Source organism: Chenopodium album, chromosome 8 (genome assembly GCF_948465745.1).
Source record: "Chenopodium album chromosome 8, dcCheAlbu1.1, whole genome shotgun sequence".
Taxonomy (NCBI): Eukaryota; Viridiplantae; Streptophyta; class Magnoliopsida; order Caryophyllales; family Amaranthaceae; genus Chenopodium; species Chenopodium album.
In genome coordinates this window covers 77,288,091-77,295,887 of record NC_137841.1, presented here as the reverse complement: position 1 = coordinate 77,295,887, position 7,797 = coordinate 77,288,091, and the positions used below count along the sequence as shown (strand labels likewise).

The 7,797-nt window shown below is 38.0% G+C and overlaps 1 pseudogene; it reads right to left on the bottom strand.

Moving 5' to 3' along the window:
- Nucleotides 1-638: 638 nt before the first annotated feature.
- Nucleotides 639-7,476, bottom strand: LOC145555544 (DEAD-box ATP-dependent RNA helicase 21-like; annotated as a pseudogene).
- Between the last annotated feature and the right edge of the window lie 321 nt (nucleotides 7,477-7,797).

The window sequence follows — 7,797 nt, the reverse complement described above, 5'->3', positions numbered from 1 at the left end:
GTTTAGACTACTGTTTAACTTATATGGATGGAGAGATTAATGCCCTTCATTTTGGGAGTCTTTGAGTGGGGCTTTTGATTAAAAAAAATTACAAAAAATAAATAAATAAAAACTGTATTCAAGTACAATAGTAGCACAAAACCTCTCTCATTTAAATGGTTTCCATTGGTTCACAGTTAAGTTTGACATAAAAGCTATAACATTTACCCTCCCTCCATATAAGTTAAACAGTAGTCTAAACCTCTAACCTTCCTTTATCTTGTCCAAAATCATAATAAAAGTAATCCTAAGCAAGAAAGGATAAGAAAACAAGTACAAATTACCTAATTCAGTACCCGAGAAGCTGCCAACATAGATTTACATACCCAACTTCCTTCACATCCGCAAAAGGAGACTCAGCAGGTTCACACTTCCAAAGGGTAAAAGGACTACATAAAGACCAATTGCAAATGCCATATCGAGAAACACAATTTCACATTAAGTTGCTTCAAACAGAAGGGGGTAAAAAAACTTTAAGGGCACATCCATAACACCAGATTTGATAAATTTAACCAAAGATAGTCAAGTTACTCAACTACATAACATACAGTTCCAAGGGGAGGAGGTGGATGATTGTTAATAAACTGATAAATTAGAAATAGAAACCAGACAAATATGAAGAGTTGTAATTACTCACATGAAATTCCAATGCAGAAATCCCTAGACATTTAAGTACATTCCAGAGAAACTTTATCAAAATTCAAAACAATGTCCTGAAGAGGCAGAATTATCAATGCACAAAAACAGTCTCATTGCGTCTTGGAGGTCTATCAGGAACTGATCAAGGTTTGAATTGTGCAGATTCATGTCTTGCAAGTTCAGGCGGAACAGGACTATTACTCTGAATGAGCATCTGCTTCAAATCATAGAAGACATCAGTATCATGCAAAGTCAAAAAGGTGGTCGCCACACCAGTTTTTCCTGCTCTCCCAGTTCGACCAATACGATGGGTGTACATCTCAATATTCCCCGGCATATCATAGTTGATTACATGAGCAACATCAGGTATATCAATACCACGTCCAGCAACATCTGTGGAAACCATTACATTGTACCTCTTGGTCCTAAACCTTCCAGACTGATTTCTCTTTGTTCCTGTGATTTTCCACCATGCAATGTTGTGACTCGATAACCTGATTTGTCCAAATTTTTGGAAAGCACATCAGTAGTCTTCTTGGTGTTAACAAACACTATAGCTATCTTATCACCCAACTCATCAAGGTGTTTTTTTGCAGCTTGTAAGTTTTTTCTGATTCCTTTGTCATGATCACCACCACAGGATTCCTCAAGTACTTCCTGGCAAGCCGCTCTACAGCAGGTGGCATAGTGGCACTAAACATATAGGTTGTCCGGTAAATCTTTTTTGCATCAAGCTCCTCTTCTTCATTCTCAGGCTTCATATTACTTGAAGGCATTGCATCCAACACACCAACAACCTGAGGCTCAAAACCCATATCTATCATTTGATCAGCTTCATCAAGAACAACATAATTGCACTGGTTTAGACAACATAACGCCTTTCCAGACAATCCAAGAGACGTCCAGGGGTTGCAATAACAATTTCACACCCTTGTGTAATTTTGAATCCCTGCTCCTCAATAAAGGATTGTCCACAAACAATCGAGACAGCCTTAATCCCCAGATAGTGGGAAAACTTAACAGTCTCCTCTTGAATCTGTTGATCTAATTCTCGAGTAGGGGCCATAACAACAGCATAAGGACCCTCAGCTTCATTCTCTTCAGTAATTGGTGGCAGCCTAGTTATATACAGTACTCAGTGGCGGATCCAAGAATTCTAAACAGGGGTAGCATAGAATAATAAGGGGAAAAAAAAAAAAGAAAAAAAGTTCGATATTATATATTAGTATTATCGTTTAATAATTAACCTTTAAATTTTAAAAATTCATTTTGGTAGATAGATTCTACTACTTTATAATTTTTATAAAAGAGAGTCCTTCAAAAACGAAAAATTATGTACAAATATAAGTAAAAGTAATCAATAAAAGAATTAAATAAGTAAGAAAATAAAATTAGAAGATAAGAGACCTGTTTTTATGTATAACTGGTCACTTTTCTTTTAACATGGAAAGTATGTTCAATAAAAAGGCAGAATCTAAGAGACCTGTTTATATATAACATGTCTCTTTTGTTTTAGTATGGAAAACAGGCGGGTTTGTTGCTACTTTTTATTGCAGCATCAAAGAGACCAATTATTTAAGATAACAGGTCTCTTTGAATTTTTTTTTTCCCAAAATTTTTAGGGGTTGCATGTGCTACCCCTTGTGCCTTAGTGGATCCGCCACTGACAGTACTAGAAAATAGGGAAATTCCGACGGACTCGAAATTCCATTGGAAATAACAAAATTTCCGATGGATTTTTTTCCCATTGAATATTTCTGATGAATCAAACAATTTCGTCGGAAATTTCCGACTGAAAAAAATTTGTCAGAATAGATGTTTTTTCCGACGGATTTTTCCATCGTAATTTACAATTTTCGACGGAATTTCCCGTCGGAATAGAATTTAACAAAAAAACTTTTTACCAAACCCTAAATATCTAAAACGCAGCCCCTCCCCCCTTTCTCTCTCCTCTCCTCTTCATTTCTCCTTCTCCCTGCTCTTTCTCCTTCCCGTTCTCCTTCTCTTCCTTCTTTTCTTTTCCCTTCTCCTTCTCTTCTCCTTCCCGTTCTATGCTCTTCTTATTCTTTTCTTTTCCCTTATCTTTCTCTTCTCTTTCCCTTTTTTTTCTCACCGACATGAGGCTGCAGTGTTCATCACGGCGTAAGGTTGTTCTTCTTTTTCAAATCTTTCTGCGGTGGTTCTTTAGATATTAATGGTTATTATGGTTAAATTCGACCATGAAAACTTTAGATCTAGAGTTTTCATGGTCGAATGTGACCATATTAAACCAAATTCGAGACAACATTCAAAGCCAAATTCGTATTTAAAGGTATGTTTTCTTGTTTTTAATTTTCTTTTTTTTTTCAAATATTTGTGTTGTGGTTGTGGTTTTGGGCGGTCGTGGTGGTAGATCTGGGTTTTTCAAATTTTTGTGTTGTGGTTGTGGTTTTGGGCGGTCGTGGTGGTAGATCTGGGTTATTAGGTGGGTTTAGGTTGGTCAAGGTTGTGGTGGTAGATCTGGGTTATTGGGTTAGGGTTAGGTTGGTTAAGGTCGTGGTGGGTAGGTTCGTTCGGGTTAGGTGGGTTAGGGTTGAATGGGTTAAGGTGGTGGTAAATATGGGTTATTGGGTTAGGATAGATGTGAGTCTGGTGGGTGGATTCGTTCGGGTTAGGTGGGTTGGGGTTGAATGGGTTAAGGTGGTGGTGGCAGCTTAGGGTTTAGTTGGTTTAGATGGTGCGGTGCGTGGTGGTGGCTTAGGGCCTACTTGGTATTGCGATTTGGTGAGGAATGGGTAGGAAAAGCCTTGTGGGGTTGCAGTGGGGGTTGAACGTGGTGGTGGGTGGTGGTGTGCGGTGGGCTGTTTTTTTTTTATTTTTTTTTATTTTTTTAGAAGTATCCAACAGAAATTCCGTCGGAATTTTCCGATGGATTTGTTTTCTGTCAGAAATTTACGACGGACTTTCTCGGGCCGGAATATGTCTTCTAAGGCATGATTTCCGTCGGAAAAGTGTTTCCGATAACATTTTTCGACAAAATTCAGTTGGAAACCCTATTTCCGACGAAAAACAGGGTGTTTTCAAGGGATTTTTTCCGTCGAAAAACGACACTTTACCTGTTCAATTAGGTAGGTGGAACCATCCAATATATCTTAAAACGATCAATTTATAAGTTCGCAACTTGCATAGATTTCGTGAACTCAAACCTACCATGGACTTTTATAACAACATATAATGGTCATATATGGTTCCAAACGGCAATATATGACCCTGACATGTATCCCCTAGGGTCTCAACACTTTTCTCCACCGTGCCACGTAACCTTTAAATTCCTCAAAAAGCGTGAATAATTGCCTTTAATTTTGAAAAAAATTGACCTTTTTTTCGCTCAGAAATAAAAAATGCTGAGATTTTTACGATGGTCCCTAATACCCTCCGGGAGTCCAATTTGGTGGGTAGAAACATCCAATTTGCCTTAAAACGGTCAATTTACAAGTTCGCAACTTTCGCCGATTTAGTAAACTCAAGCCTACCACGGACATTTATGACAATATATATAGTCATATATGGTTCCAAACGGCATTACATGACCCTGAGATGTATCTCCCTAGGGTCTCAACACTTTTCGCCACCGAGCTCCATAACCTCAAAATTTTCTCAAAAATCGTGGATAATAGCCTTCTATTTTGGAATTCTTTTACCGTTTTTCGCCCAGAATTAAAAAATTGATGATATGTTTACCATGGCCTCTAATAACCTTCGGGAGTCCAATTGGGTGGGTGGAACCATCCAATTTGCCTTAAACCAGTTAATTTACCAGTTCGCAACTTGCATAGATTTCATGAACTCAAACCTACCACGGACATTTATGACAACATATAATGGTCATATATGGTTCCAAACGGAATTAAATGACTCAGAGATGTATCCTCTAGGGTCTCAACACTTTTCGCCAGGAAAAAATTTCTTAGACGTTTACCATGGTCATATATGGTTCCACTGAGCCTCGTAACCTCAAAAAATTTCTTAAAAAACGTGAATAATAGCCTTCAATTTTGGAATTTTTGGACCTTTTTTCGTCAGGAAAAAAAAATTTCTTAGACGTTTACCATGGTCCCTATTTCCCTCCGTGAATCTAATTGGGTGGGTGGAACCATCAAATTTGCCTTAAAACGGTAAATTTCCCAGTTCACAACTTGCACCAGTTTCATAAACTCAAACCTACCACAGATATTTATGACATTATATAATGGTCATACATGGTTTCAAACGGATTATATTACCCTTAGATGTATCCCCTAGGGTCTCAACACTTTTCGCTCCTGGCCTTTTAACCTTTAAAATTCCTCAAAAACCGTGGATAATAGACTTTAATTTTGGAATTTTTTAACCTTTTTTGGCAAGGAAAAAAAATTCCTGAGATGTTTACCATGGTCCCGAATATCCTTCGGGATTCCAATTGGGTAGGTGGTACAATCCAATTTGCCTTAAAGCGTTCAATTTAACAGTTCGCAACTTACACCGATTTCGTAAACTCAAACCTACCACGGACATTTATGACAACATATAATGGTCACATTTAGTTCCAAACGGCATTATATGACCCTGAGATGTATCCCCTAGGGTCTCAACACTTTTAGCCACCGTGCCACGTAACCTTTAAAATTCTTCAAAAAGCGTGGATAATGCCTTCAATTTTGATATTTTTTAACCTTTTTTCACCCGAAAAAAAAAATTGTTGACATCTTTACCATGGTCCCTTATACCCTCCAAGCCTTCGAGAGTCCAATTGGGTGAGTGGAACAATCCAATTTGCCTTATAACGGTTAATTTACCAGTTCGCAACTTGCATAGATTTCATGAACTCAAACCTACCACGGACATTTATGAAAACATATAATGGTCATATATGGTTCCAAACATAATTATATGACCCTGAGATGTATCCTATAGGGTCTAAACACTTTTTGCCATTGGCCCCGTAACCTTTAAAATTCCTCATAAAGTGTGGATAATTGCCTTTAATTTTGAAAATTTCTGACCTTTTTTCGCGCGGAAATAAAAATTGATGAGGTATTTACAATGGTCCTTAATTCCCTCCGGGGGGTCCAATTTGGTGGGTGGAACCATCCAATTTGCCTTAAAACGGTAAATTTATCAGTTCGCAACTTGCGCCGATTTCGTATACTCCAGCCTTCCACGGACATTTATGACAACATATAATGGTCATATATGTTTCCAAACGGCATTATATGACCCTGAGATGTATCCGAATGAGTCTTAACACTTTTCGCCACCGAGCACCATAACCTCAAAAATCATGGATAATAGCCTTAAATTTTGGAATTCTTTTATCTTTTTTCGCCTAGAATTAAAAAATTGCTGATATGTTTTCCATGGACTCTAATACCCTCCGGGAGTCCAACTGGGTGGGTGAAACCATTCAATTTGCCTTAAACCGGTAAATTAACCAGTTCGCAACTTGCATAGATTTCATGAACTCAAACCTACCACGGACATTTATGACAACATATAATGGTCATATATGGTTCCAAACGGAATTATTAGACCCTGAGATGTATCCGCTATGGTCTCAACACTTTTTGCCACTGGGCCATATAACCTTTAAAATTCCTCAAAAAGCGCGGATAATTGCCTTTAATTTTGAAAATTTTTGACCTTTTTTTGCCCGAAAATAAAAATTGCTGAGATGTTTACGATGGTCCCTAATACCCTCCAGGAGTCTAATTTGGTGGGTTTGAACCGCTTGCCATTACATATTTAATTTTCTACTAGTGAGAACCATCCAATTTGTCTTAAATCGGTTAATTTATCAGTTCGTAACTTGCGCAGATTTCGTAAACTCAAGCCTACCACGGACATTTATGACAACATAAAATGGTCATATATGGTTCCAAACGTCATTATATGACCCAGAGATATATCCCCTAGAGTCTCAACACTTTCGCCACCGAGCCCCGTAACCTCAAAAATTTCTCAAAAGTCGTGGATAATTGCCTTAAATTTTGGAATTCTTTTACCTTTTTTCGCCCAGAATTAATTTTTTTTTGAGATCTTTACCATGGCCTCTAATACCCTTCAGGAGTCCAATTGGGTGGGTGGAACCATCCAATTTTCCTTAAACCGGTTAATTTACCTATTCGCAACTTGCATAGAATTCATGAACTCAAACCTACCACGGACATTTATGACAACATATAATGGCCATATATGGTTCCAAACGGAATTATAAGACCCTGAGATGTATCCGCTAAGGTCTCAACACTTTTCGCCACTGGGCCCCATAACCTTTAAAATTCCTTAAAAAGCGTTACCTTATTGCCCGAAAATTAAAATTTATGAGATGTTTACGATGGTCCCTAATACCCTCTAGGAGTCCAATTCGGTGAGTGAAACCATCCAATTTGCCTTAAAACGGTCAATTTATCAATTCGCAACTTACGCCGATTTCGTAAACTTAAGCCTACCACGGACATTTATGACAACATATAATGGTCATATGTGGTCCCAACGTCATTATATGACCCTGAGATGTATCCCTTAGGGTCTCAACACTTTCGCCACCAAGCCCTATAACCTCAAAAATTTCTTAAAAGTCGTGGATAATACCCTTAAATTTTGAAATTCTTTTACCGTTTTCCGCCCAGAAATAAAAAATTGCTGATATGTTTACCATGGCCTCTAATACCCTCCAGGAGACCAATTGGGTGGGTGGAACCATCCAATTTGCCTTAAACCGGTTAATTTACCTATTCGTAACTTGCAAAGATTTCGAGAAATCAAACCTACCACGGACATTTATGACAACATATAATGGTCATATATGGTTCCAAACGGAATTATAAGACCCTCAGATGTATCCGCTAGGGTCTCAACACTTTTTGCCACTGGGCCCCTTAACTTTTAAAATTCCTCAAAAAGCGTGGATAATTGCCTTTAATTTTTAAAATTTTTGACCCTTTTTTACCCCATAAATAAAAATTGCTGACATGTTTACGATGGTCCCTTATATCCTCCGAGAGCCCAATTTGGTGGGTGGAACCATCCAATTTGCCTTAAAACGGTCAATTTATCAGTTCGTAACTTGCGCCGATTTCGTAAACTCAAGCCTATTATGTA